Source organism: Taudactylus pleione, unplaced genomic scaffold (assembly GCF_031769625.1).
Source record: "Taudactylus pleione unplaced genomic scaffold, aTauple2 ptg000810l, whole genome shotgun sequence".
Lineage (NCBI taxonomy): Eukaryota > Metazoa > Chordata > Amphibia > Anura > Myobatrachidae > Taudactylus > Taudactylus pleione.
This window is the reverse complement of record NW_028285212.1, coordinates 3,176,577-3,196,616: the sequence shown is the minus strand read 5'-3', so window position 1 is coordinate 3,196,616 and position 20,040 is coordinate 3,176,577. Positions and strand designations below refer to the sequence as shown.

General features: G+C 38.6%; 1 pseudogene; it reads left to right on the top strand.

The window, feature by feature from the left end:
• LOC148474837 (uncharacterized) overlaps window positions 1–16,919 on the top strand; it is a 52,530-nt pseudogene extending 35,611 nt beyond the window's left edge.
• Window positions 16,920–20,040: the final 3,121 nt, after the last annotated feature.

Here is a 20,040-nt window from a genome sequence, read left to right as displayed (position 1 = left end):
CATTATTTTGCTGGTTGAGCTGACACTCATATTTTTTGGGGGTGCATTATAACTGTGTCACACTATTACAATTTTTAGTGTGAGATAAAAAGACACACAATTGATAAAATATTACATTGAGGGATTTGTACCCAATTGGCGCTGTGATCTTCTGCTGTACATACATATACATATATATATATATATATATATATATATATAGGATGTTGCTGGCAAAGTGAAAGGAGGGGAAAAGAAGGGAAACAAGAGGGGCATTAGTTATGGATAGAATTCTGCTGTGAGGGAATGGAGACAGTTTTATTCCAATAAAGATAATTGTTCACATTGCTTGTCCATTGATCTCAGAGATATTAGATATGCTAGTAGATGTGATTAAGTCTGATATAAGATTCCTGAATCCCATTTCAAAAAGCAGGGACAACTGTTGTATATGATGCTAAATTAGATCATAGGACAGGCTAGATTTTCCAGATTATATATGTCTGTGAGTAACCATAAAGTATCTGATTTGGATAATTGCAGTATAATATACCTGCTGAACAATAGACATACTTAAACCCAGATATGTGTATCTCCTCCAATAGGGATAAGTACACTAGAATCACGTGTCTATTAACCTCATAATTGTATTTCATAGTGTAGTATGATGCTACTAGGAATTATTTCAAGTGATAAAGGTAACTGTTGTATATAGCAGCAAATCTGATCACAGAATGAACTAGGCAGTGATGTCAAATTGTGTGAGACTATATGAGACCATAAAAACATAACATGAATAGTTATGGTGTAGTATGTATGCTAAACAGACAGACACCTCAGGGCTCTGCTGTATAGATACATGGGTCAGCCAACATCCTTAACCCTTAATATGCTGCCACTTCATATATCAGGTTAGTGTAATTAGTAACATTTACTGGTAACAAGAACCAAATATTTTCATTGAGACCATCTGCAAAGCACTCTACATGATGGAGGAGAGGGAAAGTTTATTTATGGAAGGTGATATACATATCATATGGTGTAAGAAATTTATTAATCCTAGAAGTCTTAGACGCAATACAAGAAATAACTAGTCCACAAACAGTGTTGCTGACTAAAAAAGTGAATAGAAAGATATAGCCACAATAATAAATCCATAAGATATAAGATAAGTGTTAAGTCGCTTGTGGATAGTGCTGACTCCAAATATTAGCTATGTTGTCCTAAACAAAAGGTGAACTAAATAAACGTGTGGTGTAAATCCAAAAAAATAAGACATAAAAATAAATAGTGGAAAGTAGAAGTGAATACAAACCATAATAGAAAGATTTTTTTTTAAAGATTATTAATAGTGTAATGTGATAGTCAGTGTGAAATAGATGTGTTAAAGAAAATTAACACAATAATGGATCACGTGAAATATGAATAGTGGTGAGTCATGCAACCATAAGTGTGTGGAAAAGTTTAATACAATGTTGTTTAAAATGTATGTGCTAATCATGTAAATGTATTCACATACTCCTCTCAGCATATATCGGCTATGCTCCCACATAAACTTATTTATTAAGCAGCAATGACAAATGTGTTTATTAGGAAGGTCAAAATCTGCCTGTATGTCCATTTATATACTTAGATTCTTAATTGAATTCAGTAATTGTTATATGATCCTTAGAATAAGTATCCTTATAAATAAGTCGTATTATCCCTAGAGTAAATATCTTTATAGATGAATCATATTATCCTTAGAATAACTATTCTTATAGAGAAGTCATAAAAATCTGAGTTTTTGCAAGAAATAAGATGTGCTTGGTTCATTTATTTATAAGAATGCACTATAATTTATATATTTGTTCATTCCATGGAGATTGAGGGCACCCAATTTGAAAGTCCACATGCTTTCTTGTCTAATTAGTTCTTGTGTAAGGTCGCCTCCTCGCATGCCCATGTTAATTCTTTCTAGTCCGAATGCTTGAAGTTCCTTATAGTTGTTATTGTGATGTATATGGAAATGACATGCTACTCATGTAAGTTTTTTTTAAATTTAGCTTTATCTGAGACAGCATTTTTAATTGTCCCGACATGTTCAAGAATACGGAGTTTCAAATTTCTTGAAGTCATTCCAACATACTTGTATTTATCAGTCACTCTGTTACGTTTTATCATATGTGGGCATGCCTTGCAGGTTCCACAGGCGTAGGATCCTTGTGTTCTTAGGAAATTTAACAATGGCTTTGTACAAATTTATCTCTTAAGTTTTTTGATTGTCGCCATCCCATGGCTACTTTCTTATCCAAAATTAATGACAAGTCTGCATATAAGTGAAGGACCGGTCAGTGTTGTTGGCTAATGTCCTGGATGATTCTCCATTTTTTGCAGAAGTTACCTATGAATCTCAATCCTTCCTTATTCATTTTTTGTTTTTGGTCATGTTGTTTTTGTTCATGATCTCTGAATATCAATTTGTCTCTTGGGGGTAAGAAATGCACGCTTGTGCTCGCTTAATGCATCTCTTGCTGTAACCCCTTTCTCTTAATCTATCCACTAGTTCGAGGCTCTTAATTTTACATATGTGTGCTTCTGAACAGTTGCACTTCAGTCTTAAGAATTCCCCTTTAGGTAAATTCTCAACTGTAGGGGGAAAATGTGCGCTGGTCTGATATAACAAGCTGTTCGTAGCTGTTTCCTTTCTGTAAAAGTTCTGTTTGTAAAATACCTTCATTGGTTTATACATTTTGAGATCCAGGAATGTTACAGATTCCTGACTGTAATAATGGGTAAGCTTTATGTTAACATTGTTATTGTTGAGTTCCTGTATACATTTTATGAGTGTATCTTCTCTCTGTGTCTAAACAAGGTTAACATATACTTGAATGACCTTGTGGGGATACATGGTACCAGATATCTTATCTATACATAATAAAAGTTAAATTTTAACTGTATTGACTAAAGAGTGCCCCGGCAACTAGCCCTATTTTTCTCTTTTTGTATATATATTTCCAGGTCTACCCAGGTCATGGCTTAGTTGAAAATGGGTCCATGAAAAATATACCAGGTCAAGTCAACCGGTAATCCAACCTAGTTAGCTACCAGGGTCAGACCCAGGATGGACCCGGGTAATGGTGCAATGTAAATGGTGCAACCTGGGTTATGAGCTGATTGATGGTAGTGGAGCAGTCACCTCCCACTTTTCTGACCATACAAGTTTAGTGGGGCAGACCCAGATTCAATGTGAATGGGGCTAACTTGGTAATAACCCATTTTCAAAGGTGTAGTGTAAAAGGGGGCTGACATGGGTTGAATCATAACCAAAAACTCATATTAGGCCTATGTTTATGGTGGAAAAGGGGTGGCCAATGCATGTGTATATCGGCAGAGAATGTCCTGGCAAAGTGGCATGTTTCCCCTTTACCCCTCCAGCTACTATCGCTGAGACAGCTGAATATCACTCTGTTGCACAGCAAGAATTGTTTTTCCTAAAATTGCAAAAATAAACTTTATCTCTTCATTAAGCAATGACAAAAATCCTTGCCATGATATTTTCTGAAATATGCACAATGTATTTAAGACAAATATTTTTTGTGCCACTATAGCATTTTAAACACTAACCTTTCTTGATTCCATTATAGTTATATTTAGGCACTTATAGGTGGAAATTTAGTTATCAGCAATAAGAATTACATGAATGAGCACAAATTTGTAAAGGGTGAAATGTACATGTTGTGTGTGTAACAATAAAATATAGCAGTACAGAACAAAACACAATTATTACACTTGGGAAATAACGTACTGTACAACAGTAATAGCAAACATAAGGAGAAATGACAAAGTTGTCTATTCATTCTAACTTAATTTCTACAAAATTACAAACATTTGCACCTGCTTTTGTAGAAATTAAGTTTTGGGGCCATTCATCAAAAAGGTAATAGCAGAAAATATCAAAGATTTTTCCTGCTTACATTTCTCTCACAATGTGGCCCATTGTCCCCATACACTAATATTGGGACCTAAATTCATCAAGCTCTAAAGATGGTGTTTGCTCCCTCAACCTGCTTCTTCCCCATGGGAAAGAGTCCAAGGGTTTCGGATTCCTCCACCCCTGTCCAACTCATTCTGCCAGACAACAGAACTTTGTGCACCAGCATGAACTCTTGTTCATATAGGTGCAAGTTTAACAGCTCCAACAAAAACAATGAAAGCATTCAGGGAAACTGCTGAATTTCAGACCCAAACCATGATAATTAACAATGATTAGATCACTAATTGTGTAACAAACAATTCAAGAGAGATTTATAAAATTAAAAATAAAAAGATTAAACTAGAGATACAATGTAGCTGTGTAACCCTGTAATGTAACCTGTAGTGTGATACCATTGTGAAAGATAATGTCAACATTTATATATTTACTTTTGAATAAAGGGATTTTTAAACCATTTGAATATTTATCTATTCTTGTGTGAGTTTTTTGTTTAAGTGTAGACTGTCAAAAAAAATTACTACAATAGTTTGTACAAGACATGAGCGTCCCTAATGAGCTTTAATATTTAGTAAATGTGTCACTATTTCTTTTTTTGCAGATAATCCAACCAATAAAAACACAGATTAAGGTGGTGGATCAGGAGGAGCATTAGATACAGTTATTCTGGACCAGAGCTGGGCAAATGTGATCATAGGTCATGGATAAAGCCTGCCTTCCAGCATAACTGGACATGACCAAGGCATATTTTTTAAATTTATTCTTAGAGAACAAGACGGGCTTCCCAGATTTCCTGGATAAGACCAAGAGGGTCTGGAGATATAGAGAGATGAGGGGTTCTGGGGGGCTAAGAGAATATTTGCGTAAAAATTTAACATTTTGATCTTTAAGAAAGAAACCTTCATTTATCTAGATCAGGTTTTGCTTGTATTAAAGAAGGAAAATCATAAGGAGGAAAATTCTAAAATGAAAAAAGGCCTTTATTAACTAACTGTACAAATGTTATATCCCATTTCAGTCACTGGTAATAGCTGAACAGTCCCTGTAGGCTGCTACACAACTGACCCTATATATTTTATGTAAAGAAAAATAAAGTGCATACTGGTATAATGGATGTGGTAGTTTATTTTTGAGTAAACTGCAACACATAATAAGGAGCAATGTGCCCCTAGGATTAAGTATAGGTGACATGAAGAATTGGTCAGTGGGGAAATACTACCTCTTGATTGGGTGCTCCCGCTCACATCACCCACAGACACATATGGCTGCAGTACACATACATCTATTGCATCAGTTACTTCCCACTATCAGCAATATAACACTTTTCAAAATACCCATAAATACCAGCTGTCCTATACTGTATAGGAGCAGCCAGTAATAATCATGTATATGCACAAATATCAGAATAGAAGTATTTAAGATGTTTGTCATTTAGGGGAGAGATTTCCCTACACACAACATTGCCTGTGGGGAATCCCATACAATGACATTGCAGCCTTTTTATGCTTTATTTTAAAGTGTCTGATAATAGCATGTATATTGCTGAATATCACATGTGATATATACAAAAGGACAAGAAGAGAAAGGAAAGTTAGATTGACATTGGTGTACTCATCCATATACTATCAGCATAAACAATTTAAATGTATATAATATATTTAACATCTTATGAAAAGTGTGACAGTAAGAATATTACATTTTACAAGAATGACAATATTTATTCATGCAAATATCTACATATATAAAATTCTCATAAAGGGTTAAATCAAGCAAAGTATTAATAGATATAATGAAGAATGTGAAAGAAATAAAAGTGTGTGATTCAAAAGATTGGCAGCGCACTGTTGTCCCAAGTAATCAATTTGTTCCTAGTATCTAGGTTTTGCTTAAGAAAATCAGACCTTTTTCATGTTCCTAGTATCTAGATTTAGTTTCAGAGAACATGATCTCTTAGGACACCTCCTAGCAGGTTAATGCTGCATACATTGTAACTCATAACTTTCGTATCAAAGTCAGGTTCCACACTAAAATCACTAATACTTTGTATACATTTATCTGATTTTTATTGCCATTATTATGAATCACATTCTGGATTTAATCACGTTTGATATACAGTATTTTAATGGATATAGTTACATAAAGACATTACATATTAATACTTGTGTTCTCAAAGAGTATCCTCTATCGAATCCCACAATAGGTATCAGTTTCTCAATAGAAATATTCTCCTAATACATACCCATGTTGTGGATGACATTATTAGGGTGATAATCACCTCCTTTAAGTCTGTTTAGATATGGAGATATTCAGAAAGGAATGTGTGATATTTATTCTCTCATTTTAGATTACATATATTCACATTTAACATATATTATCTCTCCAGATTGTCAGTATCAGATCTCACACTCAGATCTGATGCACTGTATAGCGATGAACATTTACTAAAAAATTAATTCCCGAAAAATTTGACAACACAATAGGTTTATATCATATATAAAGCTCAACTGAAATCATTGCACATGTGCTACATTCATTATATGACATGGGTAATACCCTGACACAGATACTGATTATATATTTGTGAACAATGCACTAAGTATTCCTGCTATAACAGGTTTTCAATCAAATGAAATTAACTTTATAGCCTTCAATTTAGGTATTCACCAATGTTGCAAAAAAACAAATGTGAGGCATATATATCCCTTTCTATATGATCTATATTTCCCCATTAAGCAGCACATTTGCAGCTATACTCCTGACAGGTGTGATAAAGACAGCTAGATACAAATACTCAAAGTACTGTTCTTAATTTTTTATAACATTGTAGAAAGGTCTTTTGAATATTCAAAATACAACACATATGCATTCAACAGTTCAGCATAGCACACCAATGCATGCTTGGTATGACTGCTTTTTCAAGGCTATAGTGCTGGAGCCAGCATATACTGGAACCTAAGTGTATACTTATGGCCAATCAAAAAAGGTTATGTGAGCAATGACATGGTCGCTGATAGCCAATATGAAGATACATGTCACGTGGGTGCTGATTAAACCAGACAGCTTCTCTCATGAATGTATTAGTGCACAGATCATTGTTCAGTTTATTGGAAAATGATTCTAAACCACTTGGAGGTCACAACTAATAGTATACCTTCTACACAGGAATAGTTATAAGCCAATCATACTACAAATATCAGCATATACTTTTATACAAAAAATTGTATACATAATATATAATGATATGGTATGCAGTTGGGAAGCCAGCGGACCTAATTCAGATAGCCAGCTTCCCTACCACTTAATCCTGGTGAGGGTTAAATGACAGGCATCTAAATCTAGACAACTGGCATTTTGCTGATGCCGGGAGTCCTCACACTACATACATTCAATTTTTATTGTCTTTTCCAATTGCGTCACATCTATCCACTTTAATCATCTGTTTAATAACTAATTCCTGCACCCACTAGTCACACACCTCTCTTTATATATCACTTTTGGAGCTGAGTAGATAGAGAACCCTTTTTCGTCAACTTAATTTGACAGGTACCACGCCCCCAGCCCCTCCCATAACCCCTCCATCTGCCACTCCCACTTTCCTGCCCCTTCTGATATCATTTAATATGACTTTATATGGGTTAATATACATTTTATATGGAGCGATATCTTTTTGATATAAAAAACAAAATCAGATCGAAATCAAATGTATATAAATGTGATAGTGTTTGATCTAAAATGAGTTCAATGTTTAATCAGACAGTTCTGCTATTAGATGAAGCATCATCAGTAAGATGTTTTGTACCATATACAGCATTGCTATTAACCCTTAATTGAGGCACATCAGTAAGATACCTTGTCCCTTGGAATAATGTCATGTTAGACATAGTTTAATGGGTCGGATTATAAATTAAGCATGCAAGTTAAATGTTATGATCTTACTTCTATCATTCTACTATGGATAGGTATATCAGGGGAACAGGGCACAAAAGGTGTACACAATGAACGGATGAAAAAACACATGCATAAGTTTTCCATACAAAGTACACATGCTTACCAGGTCATTAATCAGTGGGAGAACATATCAGCAGTCCAAATTACCACAGCGCTATATCCTGCATAATCAGCAGGGGGATTACTTCTACCTGTTATTCTTACATAAGATATGGCTGTGAACAAGTCAGGACATGTCACGTTTATTATTATGGTTATGGAATACAGATGTGTAAGTAGATATTATGAATGGTGTCAGTTTTTACACCACTGCAATTGTTTGCCAGATGGAAAATGTTTGTCCAGGGTCCAGAAGATGCCTATGAGACTGTGAAATTGTGGACATGCATGAAAATCATGTGAGGAATTCCAGAGAATGAGTCTGTGAAAAAAAAAATGAACAGATATGAATTTCATTAGCGTTATTAGACAACCTTTAATTTCAATTGATAAGCGGTGTAAAACAAGGTGTATCTATATAAAAATAAATAATTGTTTTAAACCTTTGACGCCAAACCAGTTTTTGTTGATTATAATGCGTGATTTTTGTGGGCCATTGCAGATGGGTTTATTAATGTTATAGCAACAGTATTCTATTCACCGCATATACTAACATTTATGTATGGTAAAACCCCCATTGTATCTGTTTTGTATATAATTAAGTTATATTATACCCACAGTAGGAAATATTAATTTAAACAGAGTTACCATATTGTGACAATGCCCCTAATATATATATATATATATATATATATATATATATATATATATAGTGGTTTTGATTAAAATGTATGTGTCATCAGTTGGTACATCTTTATGTTAGCTGACTTGAGCAGCATCTAGTGGTGCTTTTTGGTATTAGCATCTGTGTTAGCTGTCTCTGTAACTAATATATATGATGGTATTTTTCTGTTTATATGCTATGTTTTATTAGCTAGCAATTTCTTTTGCTAATGGTGACATTTGCAAAATAACGATTTATGGCATTATTTAAAATAGGTTGTCACAATTACAGGGTGGTGTGATGTAGTGTAATTAAAAGTTACAATAATTTTTGATTCATAAACAAAATAAACATTATTCATAATGTATTAGTGTTATGGGCGGTTTATAAACATACGTGTAGTAATACTTCATTGTCATACATATAATATACACACACACAGATATATAAATGTGGTCTTGCTTAAAATGTATGAGTTATTTGTTGGAATGCCTTTATGTTAGCTGACTTGAGCGGCATCTAGTGGTGCTTTTTGGTATTGCAACAGTTACTAAACGTTAATATGCATTGCATATGCTGTGATTCATTTTAAAGTATGTTTTGTAAATATGATGATTAACGACAGCAGGTTAACCATGTGTAATAAAATACATATTTTTTAATATGTCTTTCAGCATAACGTTTATACCAAGGCTCACCCTTAGAAAAAATAATAATGGCGGTATGTATTAATCTATCACAGAATTGTTAAAATGTCTGTACACGTACCCATTATTATGTAAAAATATGCGTTAATGGTAAAAATATAAATTTTATATATATATATATAATTTGTGCTATATTTTGTTTTAACAGTCAACAAGCCAGAACAGCTGAGATTTCTGATGATGATATGATCACTTGCCTTTCGCAAGATGAGGAAAGATCATGTATATCAGCCTCTAACCCGTAAGTGATCATATATTGTTAAAAAAATGCCTACATAAAGTTATTTATTTATATAAAATGTTAAAGCTTGTGAATATGCCTTCAACGGCTGCCGCATAATTTAAATTTATTTTACAAATGTTTATTCACACATAATTAATCAGAATTAATCTTACGCAGGTCCGGCCAGTCAAGACCTGAGAAGTGCTGCCCCATACGGGGCCGAATGTGCATTTGGGGATGATATCTGAACATTCCAGAAACCTTACATGGGGTATGCTTCATCGCCGCGGTCACAAACCAATTGTAAGTACTCATGAGAAAGCTTACCAAGCATACAAATTCACTGTGTGTTTAATATCTATGTACTTCACTTTTTTATTTTCATTCTTTATATGCAGCTGCTCCTAACTATCTCTTTACACTGCACTTTTCTTACTATGGTGGTGCCCTGGGGCAGCTTGGCTGGGCCAGTTTTGGGGGGTCCTGCACTCTGGATTTGAACCCTAGTATGTTAGGGACCTACCCGAAAAAGAGTTCACCTGGATATGGTGGGTAGGCCCATAACCTTGGCCATGATTATGCTAAAAACCTCTATTGATTGCAATAATATATATATCTATCATTAATAATTTGGAGTTGTGCACCTGAGATTTGTCTGTTTCTGTGCCTGCAATTAGGAGGGAGAGAGGGAGAGAGAGAGAATAAATCATGTGATAACATTTTTAAATTACACATCTGTATTCCACAGACAGTCCTACCAAGGGGCGGATTGGGAATTGAAAGTGGCCCTGGAAAAAGTGGCCATCTGTGTGTGCACCGAATGTACATGCCGAAAAAGTGGGCAGCATGGCCTCATGAAAAGGGGTGTGGCCTAATGCAAAACACCATGCACACAAGTCACTCCCCCTGTTTCAGTCATAGTCATACTGGGGGCATGCCTACCACTCTAGGAGCTGATGGGTATGCCCACAGTCCCTCTCTCCGGTGATTAAGAAAATCAAGCATGTGAATGAGTATTTTCTTACCTATATGATTTCTCTGCAATGGGGAATCTCTGAAGAAATTGATCCTCCCTGGACAGACAGTGTCTTGAGTTGGTATATGCTATTCATGCACGAGATCCCATGGTCTGGAAGCTGTCTGTATGTGTCCCAATAAAACCAATGTTATTATCATGCAACAGAGGTTCAACCAGATAATAAATGTGGGTTTCCCATATCAAACAATTTTATATTAATAAAATATATTTGCTCCTTTGGTTCCATTTACATCAGTATATGGTTTCATTACAATTGTTATCTTACTGAAGATTACTGTGCCACAGTGTTTTCTTCTAATAGTATCAGCGTACCTACCATCCTATATGTCTGTCTCCAGCACCACCGCCTTGGTGTGTCTCCAACCTATCCCCTCTTGTGTGTTTATTCAGTGCTATCACCCTGCGCCTCTCCAGTGCCACCCCCAATTCACTCCGGCACCATCCTGTGTCTCCTCAGTGGCATCCTCCTGCCCTAGCATGGAATAGCCCTTCTTTCTCACACACAGATCATCTACCCTTAGCACAGAATACCCTCCCTCCCCACAGACAGATCAAAACCCCTCGTCTCCACAGACAGATCATTTGCCCTGCCCTTAGTATAGCAGACACCCCCTCCCCCAGAAAGTTCATCTCCCCCACCCCTAAGTTAGCAGACCCCCCTCCCCCAGACAGATCATCTCCCCCACCCCTAGTATAGCAGACCCCCTCCCCCAGACAGATCATCTCCCCCACCCCTAGTATAGTAGACCCCCCTCCCCCAGACAGATCATCTCCCCCACCCCTAGTATAGCAGATCCCCCCTTACCACAGACAGATCATCTCCCCCACCCTTAGTATAGCAGACCCCCCCTCCCCCAGATAATCATCTCCCCCGCCCCTAATACAGTAGACCCTCCCTCCCCCACAGACAGATCATCATCTCCACCCCTAGTATATCAGACCCCTGCTCCTACACAGACAGATTATCACACCCTAGACTGTAGCCAAACCCAATTGTCTCCTCTCAACTCTGCCCCTCCCCAGGCTGTGAAATGAAACTTAAACATGACACTTCACAGCCTGGGGAGGGGAGAGTGGAGAGGATGTGATCAGGTTGACAGACTGCTCTGACTGGCCCCCCATCCCCACCGCAACTTACCCTCACCGCAGCAACGCTGTCACCCATGGTCCCATGCCACTTCACCTCACTCCTCCTTATGGATGCCGACTATTCACTTTGTGGGGCTTTCATAGGCTGCTGGCCTCTTCTCGCAAGAGAGGCTCAGGCGCACGGCCAGGCAGTACTGATAGGCAGCTGGGTTCCTTGTGTAAAACACACAGGAGCCAGCTGAGTGACGTTAATCAGGGGCGGGGCCTCAAATAACAATCGGCCCACCGGGATTTTCCCCGCAAAATGTAATGCCCAATCCGCCCCTGGTCCTACCAATTCTGTGTGGGCAATCAGCTGTTAAAAACCTTATACGTGGCATGCCAGCGCATCCACCACCATCGTCGGAACCAGAACTCCCAAGAGTATTCTATGGAAAGTAAGTTAATTAAACGATGCTATACACTCATTACACTCATCTAAAATGCTTTTTTTTTTCTTCAGAGCAAAATGTATATCACTACTGCACATCTAACTGCTTTTTTCTTTTAGCTTTTGATGTAGATGCACTATATAATATGGAGCCGGTGAATTATTGCTGCACAATAATGGATGAGTTTGGAGAACCAGAGACCTGTACAAACGCAGATGGAATAGCAACGCCGCAATCGCCCGAAGCTGACAAAGAGAACCACTGCACACTGGCGCCTCCAAACAACCATTATCATCTAGCAGGTTCTACACCATTGATAATGAACTAGTTGTACAATAAAATCAAACCAAACAAACAAGTGAGAGGTTTGCCATGCACAACATATTGGGTGAATGAGCCATGTAATCAAAAACGATTAAAGAGGAGACTGAGTTATACTAATGAATCAGCCACTAAAAGAAGGCAATAGACACTGTTGCAAAGTGTACCAGAAAGTTGCAAGGTTCTTTGTAAGAAGTACAAGAAGTTACCAGGTCAGGATGACGATGACGAGCAATCACCACTTAGTGTTAGCACCAGCGCAGATTGCGCAAAGGTTAAGAGGGTCAACAGGCATGATGAACAAGTGCCCTGTACCAGCGTTAACACTACCGCAGAGGTCAACAATATCACCTCAAAAATAAAGAGCAGGCATACAAATTAACATAATATTATAACATTGCCATCTGCATGGGTCAGTCCTATTTTAATACCAGATACCCAATCTGATACAATTATCATCCCAGACACACAGGCAGAACAGTTTGATACTGGATGATGATCTGTTTCAAGATGCCCAGGTGTTATGTCCGTCAGATGTAGAATAGAGAGACGTGCATGAGGAAGGTGGTGTTTCAGGCACCCCGAGCATCGGGGTCAGTGTGTCTGTGAATGAGCTGCCTTCTACTGCGCTGGATGATCCTGTCTCAGGGCCATCAGTCATCGGTGGTAGACATCATTCAGTGCCGCAGAACACGCTGGACAAAGCTGTTGCAGGGCCATCCAGCGTAGGATCGACAGGTGCGGTTGTTGGTCGACAACCCGCTAGAGGTACACCAGCGAGGGCAGAAGACAAGAGTAAACTATCAAAATTAAAATATCACGCTTTGTTAGGCATGATTTTCAGAAGCTCACATGCGTGAAACACATAGCGGAGGGGCTGTTAACAGAACATGCAGAAATAATGCACAGCAGCCAACGCAACCAGCACATGCTTTATGATTTTATTAAGTTATATGGACGGCGTAACAGAACAGGCTAGACTAGGTAGGGAAATGAATGCGTTCATACAGACCCGTGCATTCGTTAAAGAAAAAAAATTACTGATTATGACAGGTCATGGATTGAACCACCATGCAGCGCATAGAGCGCAGCACTGTAAAAATACATAGATGTTTAAGAGTAAAGCATGCTATTCATGCTTTAATAAACACAAGACAGAAACAGCTTAGACTAGGATGGCATGGCATGAATAGATTTAGCGGCCAGAATGACAACGCAGCATCACACAGTGTAGATAGACAATCACAGATGGACCATGCCGTAGCATCACCCATACCTGTCGATCCAGAATCTCCCAGTAATAATGAGTAGATGCAGCCTGTGTTTTTAGAATCCATCGACAGATATGAACGAAACCACCCGAATTTCAGGGCATCTGAAATCCAACACCATTTTCCATTTCTGGTTTGTCAATTTGGATAGGGAAACATCATTTGTAGATGCTATGAGGGCAATACATGATGCAATACAGGCCATGCTCGACAGGTACATGGTTAATGTTGACCCTAATGACCGTGTGCAGTTAAGGTTGGAGGGCGGTAGCTTACACAATGCAATTTATTCACATCGCAGGCCGCATGATACATTAGACGCCGTCTGTTTTTTTAATCAGATAACAAACACACTGAAAAGTAATTCTGAAGTTTTAATTGATACAGAGTTGAAATTTGTGATTTCTGTTTTCAAGAATCGCGTAGGCAGCGCCCTAAAGACCGACTCCTGTGGAGAATACCACCCAGCTTTATTATTGAGAAATATTTCAGAAAAAGTGGAGCGCTGATATAAAATGATAGGAATTCAACAGTGAGTTATTGGCAGCTGACACAAGGGGATATCTGCCGAAGATTCCCCCACAAATGACCAAAACAAAAAAAAACTCTTGTCTGCGCCTAAAATCACTTGACCATGAAGACAAACCAGAAATGTGACATATATTATATATTTATTACAATATAAATAAACCTGTTAGAACTGCAGCTCCTCAGGACATGAAATTTTTATAACAGTGCAGTAATGCAGTGTACCACTTCTACACATGAATAAAATAGGATCAAGGAGCTAATGAAACTGATAAAATAAATGTGTTCCTTTAGTGGATGACAAAGTTCCTCTGGATACTGATGGCTGGGTTTAATAATTCAATATAAATAGCAAGTATCTCTTCCCAATAGCAGAATTATCTGTATCTCCTTATGCAAGAGAAGCCACTCACTGCTGGTGTACTGAAGTCCTGAATGAACCAAATAAGCGGGTGGACATATACAATCATTAATGGGAGCCCGGCCAACAGGATATTCCAGAGGGGCAACAGTCGGCAACAAAATTCAGCCTACCCGTTGCGAGAGTCTCCAGACTCAGGGCTGGTTTTCATAGTGTCAGAAAGTGGATCCTGTGAAGGAGGTAATACCTGTCACCTGCGGACAACAGGGGGCAAGGAGCGGTGATGTGAACTCCGGCACCCGGGATCAACTGGAAATGATATGAGGTGGTATCAGCGGGGGAAGCCGCAGGGTGGTAGATGGAAGCCGCAAAGTCCGCAATAGTCTGTAACCGGGATGCACACTCCAGTGTGTTCAATCTCCCACAGGCGGCAAAGGTCCGTCTGGATATATAGCAGCAGTTCAGGATAAAAGGTCAACACCTTGACGCGTTTCTCCTCATTGACTGAGGTTTTTCAAAAGGCAAGATAAGAAATGCAGGCGTTTGTTATACGATTTCATTAACAGTGGTAACAATTTGTGTCTGGCAGCTAGTCTCTGCAAACTTCTGGACAATGAAAATGTCACGGATCTCGTTATACATGATCAGGCTCGAGCTTCATAAAGCTTTGAATCTGCCCCTTGATAAGCCGATCAGCTTTAGCGACATTGCTTGTTTTGAAAAGCACTGAAAAGCAACAATTAAAATACTGTATTACAGCACAGACAAGGATTATTATTGTACTGACAGTCAATGCAAAGACAACATACTGTTTATCTTATGGCACGACGACCATTACTATGGTATATTAGACATAAAAGCATTTGTGGTTGCCCAATTCTTCTGCAAGTTTTGCCACACAGCGTACCACCTCAAAAATAATCACGACTGTGTCTTCTTTTGTAAGGCCTGCCTCAGATAGGCCTGTGTTGATAAAGGAAAGGCCGCGTTCAGATGTCCTGTGTGTAGGGTGTTTTGCAGGTCAACCGACTGTTTAGAAGAGCACAATGCTCTAGCGATGTCTTCCAAAACACAGTGTCTTGAAAAATTGTATTGTGACTTCTGCAGTTGGTACACCACCCCTGGTCACAAGTGTCGGGGATGACATGCCCCGTTTGCAAGGTGTGAATTGGCAGTTTTGCGGGTCATTTGTGTTATATTTAAAACATGAAACCTGTGGATCCTACAAAAAAAATGTTTGTGATTTTGAATTTATGCAATAGACAGGTGTACACATACCAAATTACTGTTACGTGTTAACACTAGCTGGTGAAAAATCCTGGTGGTTTCAAATACTAGTGGATGAACAATCCTGGGAGTTTCAGGGCTTTGCTTGTATCAAAGAGTTTGTAAAAACATTCATGAGACCAAAATTTGAGGGGTACACATTCATAGCCCATAATGCCGGTTGTTATGATGGGTGCTTTGTAATGCGCCAGCTGAATAAGGAGAAATTTAAAATCGATGTGCTGGCACAAGGCGGTTAACTGATGTGCATTATGATTTTTGATTTAAAGATAAGATTTATCGACTCTTTAAATTTTTTGCCCACACGCCTCAGTTGTTTACCAAAAGCAATGAGTTTTGAGGGCTCAAAAGGCCATTTCCCGCATTTTTTTTTTTTTTTTTTTTTAACACCGCCGCTAACCAAAATTATATAGGCATCATGCCGGATATTCAGCATTTCGGCATACAATATATGATGGAATCAGAGTTAGCTGAATTCAAAGAGTGGTATGAGAAACACAAGCATAAGCCATTTAACTTCCATGATGAACTTAAATGCTATTTCAAGGAGGATGTGGTAATATTACAGAAGGCTTGTAAGACCTTCCAAGACGCCATTTTAGCAATGACTGAACAGGATGTTGTTGTATATAAAGAAAGGCCCTGTCATTGTTAAGAGGCATGTTGACCCGTTTCAACTTACCACATTAGCGTCGGTATGTATGGCCATGTACCGATGTAGATTTTTAAAGGAAAACACATTGGCGCTTGTACCGGGCGATAACTATCACAAGACTCAGAAGCATTACTTAACACCAGCCATACAGTGGCTAAAGTACATTGTGCACACAGAGGGTGTAGACATAAGACACGCATTACAAGGGGGTGAGAATAAAGTCGGTAGCTACTACCTGGACAGATATGCCATTATCGATGGTGTACAAACAGCGTTTGCGTTCCAAGGTTGTTTTTATCACAGTTTTAGTGCATGTTACAATCCCGATGATGAAAACAAAGTGATTCAAATGACCCATGGCCAGTTGAGTCACAAGACGCAGGTGAGAATTAACTTTCTGAAACTGTGCGGGTTTCACGTGCGTGTTATTTGGGAATGCGAGTGGAAAAATTTTTTACAAGCGGATACGCATCTACAGGAGTTTCTTAAGGGCAGAGATTTACCCAAACCCTTGGACCCACGCGCTGCACTTTACGGCGGGTGTACAAATGCCATAAAGCTGTATCACCAAACACAACAGGATGAGCACATACACTACTATGATTTTACCAGTCTGTACCCATTTGTCCACAAAACCAAATCATATCCAGTAAAACATCCCAGGATCATTCATAAAGATTTTGGTGATATCACAACATTTTGGCATCGCCAAAGTAAAAGTGTACCCGCTGCGCAGGCTTTTCTTTCCAGTTCTACTGGTTAAAATGCTCAGTAAACTAATGTTTCCATTATGTCGTACATGCTGCAAGTCTGGGCAAGCAGAGTCATGTAAACATGATGAGGAACAAGCCCTCGTCAGTACATGGTGTACCGTAGAGTTAAATTTAGCCATTGACAAGGGTTACCAAGTGTGTAAAATCTATGAGGTGTGGCATTTTGATAATCAATCTGATGATTTGTTTTCAGGGTACATTAAATTACATCTCAGGGATAAACAAGAGGCATCCGGTTATCCCGATTGGTGTACAGACTGAGAAACGCCAACCGGACCATATTCATATTAATCTGGCTAAGCGCCAACTATAAAAACTCTTCCATAATAGCCTTTGGGGTAAATTTGTGCAATGGTGTAACTTGGCCAACACGGCGATCATGTCAGATCCCAACAAACTTTTTGAATACGCGTTTTTGGCCCACTATGAGGTGTCTGCTTTAGGCTTCATTGATGACGATGCGGTGATGGTGAATTGAAAATACGCCAAAGATCATTACACCAGCTCGCGTATTTGTAATATTTTTATAGCCGCAATAACAACGGCGTATGCCAGTATTGAGCTGTACAAACTGTTGGATATGTTGCAAGAGCGTTGTCTTTACCACGATACAGACTGTCATTTTTGTCAGAAGGCCCGGTGATTGGAATCCGTCATTGGGTGATTATCTAGGTGAACTGACTAGCAAAATCCCGGTTTGTGCGCATATAACAGAGTTTGTCTCAGCGGGCCCAAGTCATACGGATATCATTTAAATAACAGAAAGACCAGTTTAAAAGTTAAAGGAATCATGCTCAATGTTGATAATGTGCAACATGTCAACTTTGACAGCCTGAAAGACCTGGTCTTAGATTATCCTTTAAACCACGAAGGCGACGACCAGAAAAAAAGTGATTCGCCAGCCCGGTATAGTGCATTTTAACAGGTATTGGCAGATTGAAATGCGTGTGCTGCAGAAAATGCAAAAGCTTACAGATAACTTCACAATGCTTCTATTTGGGTTTTAAGATGGATATCAGGCTGCAACATCCCTTTTCATGTATTTTAGCAGGACCCTCCAATTAAGGTAAAAGTTACTTTGTGAAAATGCTGCTGCAAAGTTCCGCTACGTACCTATCTCACGTTCCCGACAATATTGTTTGGTTTTACGCTTGCTGTACGATTACCCCGGTATGTGTTTTATAGAGGGACTACCTGAGACTTTTAATGATGACCAACTTTTCCCCCCCGATGAGGTTAATTTAGCAGTGGTTGATGATCTGATGGAGTCAGCTAGTAATAATTTGGAGATTGACAAAGCTTTCACAAACTATGTACATCATAGAAATCTCAGTATCATGTACTTTGTGCAAAATGTGTTTTGTCTGGGTAAAAAGAGCAGAACTATACATTTAAATACAAAATATATGGTTCTTTTCAAAAACCCTAGGGATAAATTGCAAGTGACGACGCTGGCTAGGCAGATGTATCCCAGTCAATCGAGGTTCTTTTTAGATGCTTTTGAAGACGCGACCAGAGCACCTTATGGGTATTTACTGGTTGATTTAAGAAACAACTCGCTGATGAGTACCATTTACAAAGCGGGTTATTCCTGCCGGATACTCCGGTACCGTATGTCTTTAAAAAGCATGCTTCTAAATAGCTGTAATTCTTCAACTATTAGTCATTCGCCATAGCGGCACCATCAGCGAGCATGTCGGCATGCTTACGTCATAATTGGGTGCTTTTAAAAGCGTTAATAAAGGCGACACCGACTCAAAGAAATGCTATTTTAGCCACAGCTTCAAACGATTTGGTGACGGCCATTTGTGAGATTGCGCTCAACACGCTAAAAGGTAAAATACCATTGTCACAACGACAGTGAAATTACCTTAAAAAGAAGCTCAACCTTATAAAATCGCTATGTAAAAAGAAGTGCACCATTGGTAAAAAGAAGTTATTGTTGAAACAGTCCAAAGGATTTATTGGCTAGTTGCTTGGATTTGCTATACCATTAATAACTGGGCTTCTGGCTAATCGTTGATGGAATACGCTGAGAAAATGTATCTGGTGCCTCAGCAGCAGATAGAGCGCTTGCGCAACAAACCGGTTAACGATGATATATGTAAAACAGCTGCGCAAGGCCTAGATGCAGAGATCATAAACAGACTACAGAGTAATGATTTATCATAGTATGATAAGACTAAGCATTACACAGCCGCATTGCAGAAATATCTGGTGTTGAGTAAACAGTCTGATAGAGAGTTGTCAACGTTAACTCTCTTAATGCCCGAAACGCCAACTGTTCCTCAAACAACTAACTCTGGCCATGCAGCCAGTTCTGACACAGTTTATCAAGAAGTTTTGGACGGTGTTAATGACCGGTATAGGAAAAACAGCTCTAACATGCTGGATTTAATAAGAACTGTCACACAAAGCCACAGGGTGTCTAGCCGTAAAATGTCGAATGGTTGGGCCGAGATGATGCAGGCCATGGCGGAATTAAATATACCATCCACCATGGTCGGCAATGCGTCCAGTAGGCTGCACCTAGACTGTTTAAATGGGTAAAGACCATTGGTGATGGGTATTTATCAACCCCACCATCGCTACAATCGCATAAGAAAAGACGCTTAAATGTTTTAAGCACCACAGGGTTAACAATGACACACGGTTACTTAATGCCTACAAAGAGAACTGTAGAAATGTTCCA